The 8,022-nt window shown below is 53.2% G+C and overlaps 1 long non-coding RNA gene across 1 annotated transcript; it reads left to right on the top strand.

Moving 5' to 3' along the window:
* The first annotated feature begins 36 nt into the window (after positions 1–36).
* LOC132427013 (uncharacterized) lies at positions 37–7,981 on the top strand. Its single transcript, XR_009519795.1, has 3 exons — positions 37–109; positions 2,088–2,182; positions 7,867–7,981. It is a non-coding gene; the product is annotated as an uncharacterized lncRNA (long non-coding RNA).
* The last annotated feature ends 41 nt before the right edge of the window (positions 7,982–8,022 follow it).

The following is an 8,022-nucleotide window of genomic DNA, read 5'->3' on the forward strand; positions in this document are numbered from 1 at the left end:
GCCATTCACCGTGCAGGCCGTGGGGCAGGCCCGAGCGGCGAATCAGGAAGCAGGGCCCCTAGGAGCCTGCGAGCCGGCCAAGACGGCGCCCAATCCGGGACGAGCGCAGGTAGGTGGCTAACCAATCAGAGAAAAGGAGGGTTTCAGCACACAACAGAGAGCAGAACAGCCAATCAGAAGGTGAGGCCGGCTCGCGGTGTGGGCAGGGCGGGCCAATCACCCGCTAGCTTGGGGGGCGTGTTGAACTTTGGTGGGAGCTTTGGTTTGGTGGGGACGTGTACCGAGTGAAGGCTTCCTCGATACCGGGAGCCAGCCCGGGGTCGACAGGACTTGAGCGCCTGTCAGAGCGCATGCTCGAAGCGGGGAGGCAACCTCGGCGCTATGGAGTCTGAACTCACCTACTTTTAGTTATGAGTTAACTGAGGCCAGAGACCCAGAGGGGACTTATTTTCCTTTGCCCTTTACTGACTGCCAACGGAGCGAATCACACAAAACTGACAACCTTTCCATTAAAGGTTGGGGGTGGGATGGGGGAAGGAACTCCCGGGTCGGGGCTCACAGTCGGCCCCCTGAATGCTTTATGGAAGCTTAACTGATGTCGAGTGGAAGCGTAATTGAAATTAAAAGACTCCGTTCCTCATTTCATTCAATTAACACAGATTTATTGATTCAATCCCGTTTATGCTGCTTAATGAGGCATCTTGGGAGCATTTTAAACAAGAGGCGGGTTTTCCACCTATACCTCAGTTTTCCCAAAACATTCCTCTCATTGTCCTACAGGCCTTGCATAAATAGCCACACCTTACCACCCACCTCTCCCTCTCCCACCCTCACTCTCTCTTGGGCTAGATTGCAGTGCTTACAGTCAGGTAAAGTGCCCGGCACCTCCTGTCGTTGAGCCTTTTCACATGCTGTTCCAGTCTGTCTCAGGTGTCTGTCCTCACTTAGAGGTTTCCATGGCCAGGAGAGGGGCCTCCACTGGGCTCCCACAGTTGCATCCCAGTTGCATCCTCTCTCCTACCCCCGCACTGACCACACTGGACTGTAATTGGCTCCTTGTCTGTCTCTCAACAGTAAACAATGGTTCTCTGAATTCATGCAGCGCCGAGATCAGCTTGTAGAAAATGGGCCCTGGATTGATCCAGTAGATCTTGGGTTGCAGCCTTGGAGTCTACATTCTTATGTCCCCTGGGGCTCTGATATAAGTGGTTGCAGCCACAACTGGAGAAGACCTGGGCAGCATGAAGACAGGGCCTGTTACGTATTGGAGACAGGCCCAGGCCGATGCTAGAACAAGTGCCGGATAAATAGCCTAAGTGTTTATGAGAAGTGAGAACACAGCAGAGAATTCCGCTGACTCTGTGAGCCAGCCAGGCAGCAGGAGTGAGTACCATGGGTGGGGCTGAAAGGACTGGGGGGATGATGGTGACTCAGAACCCACCAGCGAGCCAGGAGGGCCCCCAGGACCCCTCAACTGTACTCAGCTTCCCACCCGGCCCAGCCTGGGCTCGTGTGGGTCAGCTGGCCCCATTTCACTGTCACCTGCCCTCAGCTACCTCAGGCACTGCCTTTATTAGCCGCTGAGAGGCAGGAGGTGTGAGGAGTGGGCTGTGAGTTTCCCAGAATAGTTCCCTAGGACAGGGACGCCGTCCCGTCTGGCTGCATGGCCCCTCCCTGGTTAGATGGCATTTCATGGATGAGCAGTTAGGCTTGAGAAGCCAAGTCCCCGAAATCCAGGCCTATCCTCTCACCTCAGGGAGAGTGTTCTGGAGGAAGTGTCAGGGTGAGGAACTATAAAATGTGAGGGAGTTAGCTGGGGTGGGCTTTTCCTGGCAGAGGGAACAGCACAGGATGAAATAGGCAAGAGAGAGGGAGAGGTGAGGTGCTGGGGGAGAGGGGCCTGGCCTCCCAAAACTTGGAGGGCCACTCTTGGTGACTACAGAGGGGATCTTGAAAGGTGACTTTGTCGTTTGGTTCGGTTTTGCCTTTGAAAAAAATTAAAATATAACACTCATACAGGAAAATCCAGAAATCAAATGTGTATAGCTTGATGAAGTTTCACAAACTAAGCACACCTGTGTTTGCAGCCCCCAGATCGAGAACCAGAGCCCCAGGAGCTCCTGACACCCCTTCTCATCACCCCAGCGTGACCACCATCCCATCTGCTAGCACCATACATGAGGTTAGTCTGATCTGTGTACTTTCTATAAGCCGAATGCTACAGTACGTGCTTTTGGGGCGTGGCTCCTTTCCCGGCATTGTGTTTGTGAGATCCATGCTGCGGCCTCTAGTTGTAATTCATCTATTCTCCCTGTGTAGTGTTCCACGGTGTGAACACACCATGTTTATTGGTTTCTTTTCCATTCGACTCGACTCTTTTTTTTTTTGGCCGCACCACACGGCCTGTGGGATCTTCTCCAACCAGGGGTCAAACCCGTGCCCCCTGCATCGGGAGTGCAGAGTCTTAACCACTGCGCCACCAGGGAAGTCCTTCCATTCAACTCTGCTGGACTTCGGGGTGTTTCCAGGTCTGGGGTGTTAGGAATGGTGCTGCTAGGAACAGCCTTGTGCAGATCTTTGGTGTACAAATGGATGCTTTTCCGATGGCGATGTGCCTAGGAGCCAGTGCGGGGTCCCATGAGATGGGAGAGATGACAGCACAGACCTGCCATGTGGATGAGGAGCTGGGCTGTGCAGGCGTGAATGCTGTGAGGGGAACCATGGGAAGCTGAAGGAGCCGCCTGCCTCCTCCCTGAGCTGAGGGGTGGAGCAGTGATGCCCCTGGTATCTCTCTGAGCATCCTGGGAGGTGCTCCATCCTTAGTCACTCGTCTTAGCTCCACTACAGCCTGGGAGGCAGTTCTTAATGCACCCAGTTTATAGCTGAGGACAGTAAGGCTCTGAGCGTCTCACCATTTGCCAAGTCAACTGGCTAGTGTGTGACAGAGCCACGATTTGAATCCAGGTCTGCCCGATGGGCAGGCCCAGGTTCTGAACCACCCTGCATCTCATTAACCAAACTGCAGGCTGCCTCCTCCCACTGCCCAGAGGAGTCCTCAGACAAGCCGCAGCTGTCCCGGGCAGGGCAGGCCTTTCACTTTGGCCTCTCCTCTGGAAGGGAGTTCACAGACAGTGCGGCCCCCGGATTAGAGGCACAATGTCTTACTCTGTGCACCACACCCCAGCCACCCTGGCATGCGCTCAAAGTCCCTAGGAAAGAACTCTTCCCCTCTCTGGGCCTGTTTCCCCGAAATGTGTCAGCTGCCGCCCTCTAGATTAGAGGTTTGTTCATGCACTTCCGGGACTATTTGAGCTCCTAGGCGGTGCCAGACCACGTCCGTCTGGGCATCAAGGATGAAGGGAGAAAGATGGAGAGGAGCAAGGGTGCTGCCGTCGAGAAACTGTCCTTCCCACAGAGGATGTGGGACTCCTGGATCCTAAAGATGCCAGTAAGAAAGACAAATGGTCTCAAAGTAGAAGTGACAGTTCTGGCTTCAAAACCTCTGAGAGGAGCCATTCACTGTCTGTGTCTTAGCATAGAGGCTTCTAGAAGTCAGGGCCTAGCGTTCCAAACACCGTGGAGCCAAGTCCTCGAGACACATTGTCTGGCTCAGTCTCCCAAGCCACAAGCTCCCCTGGTTTGTGGCATGTGCTGGTTTCCATGGTGTAAATACTCTCTCCTGTGGCCACTTGCCAGCCACCATCGTGATGGTACTGAACAAGGAGTTAGGAAGAGATGCACAGTCCGCTCTCGCTAGCAGATGGGGTGCAAGCCGGCTCCGGAGCCTCCACCGCTGCCTGTGCAGCACCTGGCGCAGTGCTTGGCACACAGTAGGCGCACAGGAAATACTTGGTGGACAGATGATCCTTCTTCACCTGTCCTGTCCCATTTGCGTACACGCCCTGGGAGCCATTTATATTGTAATCGAAACCACTGTTTACTGAGCACTTGATGTGAACCACAGATTGGGCCAAAGACGACACTACGACACTACGAGATCTTACCCTCCACACCCCCCCCAGGCTGCACGAGAATCAGTCTCACAGGCGATGCAGCAGAAGCCCTAGGGGTTCAGGAGATATGAGTGTCCATGCTGGGGCTGCTGTGTATTCGCTGTGTGTGCACTGGGGTGGTCATCCTCCACTCTCAGTTTCCCCTTTCATCAACAAGGGGGCTGGCATCAGTTACCTACTGCTGTGTAACAAGCCAGTCCCAAACCTAGTGCCTTAAGACCATCACCATTTTATTCAAGATCTGCAACTTGGCTGGCTCAATTCTGCTGGGTCACTGGTGACTCGACTGGGCCTGTGTGGTCCAAGGGGCCTCCCTCAAATCTGACCCTTAGCTGGGGCTTCTGGCCCGGGTGCCACATTCTCCTTCACGTGGCCTCCAGCAGAAGAGCCAAGGTTTTCATGGCCGCAAATACTCTCCAAGAGGGCGACCCCAGTGCACCAGAGCTCGCCAAGCCTCTGCTTGCATCACGTCACTCTTGTTCCACTGGCCAAAGCAGGTCACGTGGCCGAGGTCAGAGCTGCCATGGGAGAGGCCTATACAAGGACATGGATTCCAAGAGGCACGATTCGTGGGGGCCGTGACTGTAACAGTCCACCGGCCGCCACAGAAATAAGTGGGCCAGGATTCCCCTGAGGGCCTTCCCAGACCTGGTGTCTGGTATTCTGAGCTTCCTGGGACTTGTTATGCTAGAAAGGAAGTTCTCCAAGACTGATTCAGGGTGTGTGTGGGGGGGGGATGGCAAAAGGACCCAGGAGCCGGCTCAAAGGGGCTCCCACTGGGAAAATTTGTGACCATCTGAACATCAGAAAACTGATTGTAACTGATTGTAAATATCAAATAAATAATAACCCACGAGTCCACAGTGGTATTCAAAACGGAAGAGGTAAAACTCTTTGCGGAATGCTATTCGGCAACAGAGAAATAAAATACTGACACATGCCATAAAAGGGATGAATCTCAAAACAGTATTCTATGTGCAGAAGCCAAGCACAAAAGATCACATGTTGTGTGACTCCACTTACAGGAAATGTCTGGAAAAGGCAAGTCATGAGAGAAAGTAAATTGGTGGCGGCCTGGGGGCTGGGGGATTCACTGCAGTTGAGCATAAGGGGTCTTTTGGGGTGATGGAAACACTCTAAAACAGGGGTCCCCAACCCTTGGGCGATGGACCGGTAGCGGTCCGTGGCCTGTTAGGAACCGGGCTGCACAGCGGGAGGTGAGCGGCGGGCGAGTGAGTGAAGCTTCATCTGTCTTTACAGCTGCTCCCCGTCGCTCGCAGTACCGCCTGAGCTCCATCGCCTGTCAGATCAGTGGCGGAATTAGATTCTCATAGGGGCACGAACCCTACCGTGAACTGCGCATACGAGGGATCTATGTTGCGCACTCCTTACGAGAATCTAATGCCTGATGATCTGAGGTGGAGCTGAGGCGGTGATGGTAGCACTGGGGAGCGGCTGCAAATACAGATGAGCAGAGAGGTTTCACTGCACAGAGACTGTAATAAATCAGTTGCTTGCAGACTCATATCAAAACCCTATCAGTGGGCTTCCCTGGTGGCACAGTGGTTGAGAATCCGCCTGCCAATGCAGGGGACACGGGTTCGAGCCCTGGTCCGGGAAGATCCCACAAGCCGCGAAGCAACTAAGCCCGTGCGCCACAACTACTGAGCCTGTGCTCTAGAGCCCACGAGCCACAACTACTGAAGCCCACGCGCCTAGATCCCGTGCTCCGCAACAAGCGAAGCCACCGCAATGAGAAGCCCACGCACCGCAACGAAGAGTAGCCCCTGCTCGCTACTACTAGAGAAACTTTTCTATACATTTAAAAATTTCAAAAGCACAGAAAATTTTTAAAACGTACACTGGTCCCTGCTTATCCAGTTTTGCTTTCTGAGACTGCACTTACCCTCAGTCAACCATGGTACGAAAATATTACATGGAAAATTCCAGAAATAAACAGTTCATAAATTTTAAATTGCACACCGTTCTGAGTAGCATGATGAAATCTCGTGCCATCTCGAGCCATCCTGCTCTGTCCCCTGGGATGTGAAGCATCCCTCTGTCCGGCGTACCCATGCTGTATACACTACCTGCCCTTTAATAGCCATCTGGGTTATCAGAATGACTATCACAGCGTCACAGTGCTTGTGTGTGAGCAATCCTTACTTTACTACATGGTCACCCAGCACAAGAGGAGCGATGCTGGCAATCCAGATATGACAGAGAGAAGCTGTCAGGTGCTTCCTTTAAGTGAAAGTTTTCAACTTAGGGAAGGAAAACAATCATGTACTGAGGTTGCTGAGATCTACAGTAAGAACAAATCTTTTATCCATGAAATTATGAAGAAGGAAAAAGAAATTTGTGCTAGTTTTGCTGTTGCATCTCAAGCTGCAAGTTACAGCCAGTGTGTGATGTGATTAGTTGAGATGGAAAAGGCATTAAATTTGTACAATATTTTGAGACAGACCATATCCACGTAACTATTATTACAGCATATTGTTATAATTGTTCAATTATTCTTGTCATTGATCTCTCACTGTGCCTGATTTATAGAAATTAAACTTTAGGAGTTCCCTGGCGGTCCAGTGGTTAGGACTCCATGCTTTCACTGCCGAGGGTGTGGGTTCAGTCCCTGGTTGGGGGAACTAAGATCCCGCAAGCCACGCAGTGTGGCCAAAAAATAAATAAATAAATAAACTTTATCATAGGTATGTGTATATAGGAAAAAACGTACAATATATAGGGTTCAGTACTATCCGTGGTTTCAGGCCTCCACTGGGGGTTTTGGAATGTATCCCCCGCCCATAGAGGGGATTACTGCACTTTTCAAATAAACTTTGTGATGTCTGACCGCCCATGAAAACTTCTGAACACCTGGTAAGCTCAGATCTGCTGCATTCCTGCTCCAGCCCTCCCCTCTGGCTCTTACCCACTCAGCCATTTACAGTGACTGAGAGGCTGAGTCTGCACCCCTGCCGGGTCCCCTGCCTGTATCTTAAGAGTTGTGGACATAGAGGCCCCTGAGCTAAGCGACCTTACCTAGATGCTGCCGGGGCAGGATCCACTCCCAGGCTGCCCCACCCACATCTATGCCCTTAAGCGCTGCAGTGGCACCCTCCCCACCTTCACCCGAGGGACACGTGGCCCTGGCAGGCTGCGAGCGGCTCATAGCTCCCACCAGGCTGCCTTCCACCTTTGCCCTCCTGGAGCCTCCCCCAAACTGCACCCTAAAGAGCAGGCCCCCAGGAAGCAACAGCCACACGTGCACGGCAGTGTGGAAGGAAATCATTAAATCATTTATTTGACTCTGAGTCAACGTGCACACGCCCTACCGTACAAAAGTGGGGAGCTGCAACAAATCAAGTGCGGGAGGCAGTGCGTGGACGTGTAAACAAAGACAGAATGAAAATGCCGCTTCTGTGTGCATTTCTGGGAGCGAATCAGAGCAGCGGGGGGGGGGGGGGGGGGGGGGGGGGGCCCAGGCCCAAGATTACATTCACAGCGCGGGGAAGTGCAAATGAACGGAATGTCAGGAGGGAGGGGCTGCCCAGGTCCTTCCCACCCAGGAGGCTGCTCCGTCCAGGGCAGCGACTCCAGAGAAGTGGGTTTGCAGCCAGAAGCACAGTTAGTGTACAGCGGTCCTACAGTCTGGGGGTCAGGAGGGACCACGTGGGGGAGGGACTGGGCTCAGAGATAGTGGGCCCTCTCCCATCCCCCCTCCTTCCTGCCCCCAAGGGCCAGACCACCTCCCGCCCCGGACCCCTCTGCCATTCAGGAGAGGGTGCCCACCCCCACCGTCTGAGCCAGTCCCAACTCCAGAGTGTGGAGAACCAGGAGTCTGTTTCTCTTGTAGGCCTCTCCACCTGGAAAGGGGCCGACCTCAAAATAAAGTGTTAAGGCAATAAATAAAAGAGCCCATCCCACCTCAGGTGAAAACACTGTAAGAGAAGTGAGTCTACAAATGCCGGCCGGCCTTCCTCTGCAGGACCAGCGGGGAGGCGGGCTCTAC

The sequence above is a fragment of the Delphinus delphis genome, chromosome 6 (assembly GCF_949987515.2).
Source record: "Delphinus delphis chromosome 6, mDelDel1.2, whole genome shotgun sequence".
Lineage (NCBI taxonomy): Eukaryota > Metazoa > Chordata > Mammalia > Artiodactyla > Delphinidae > Delphinus > Delphinus delphis.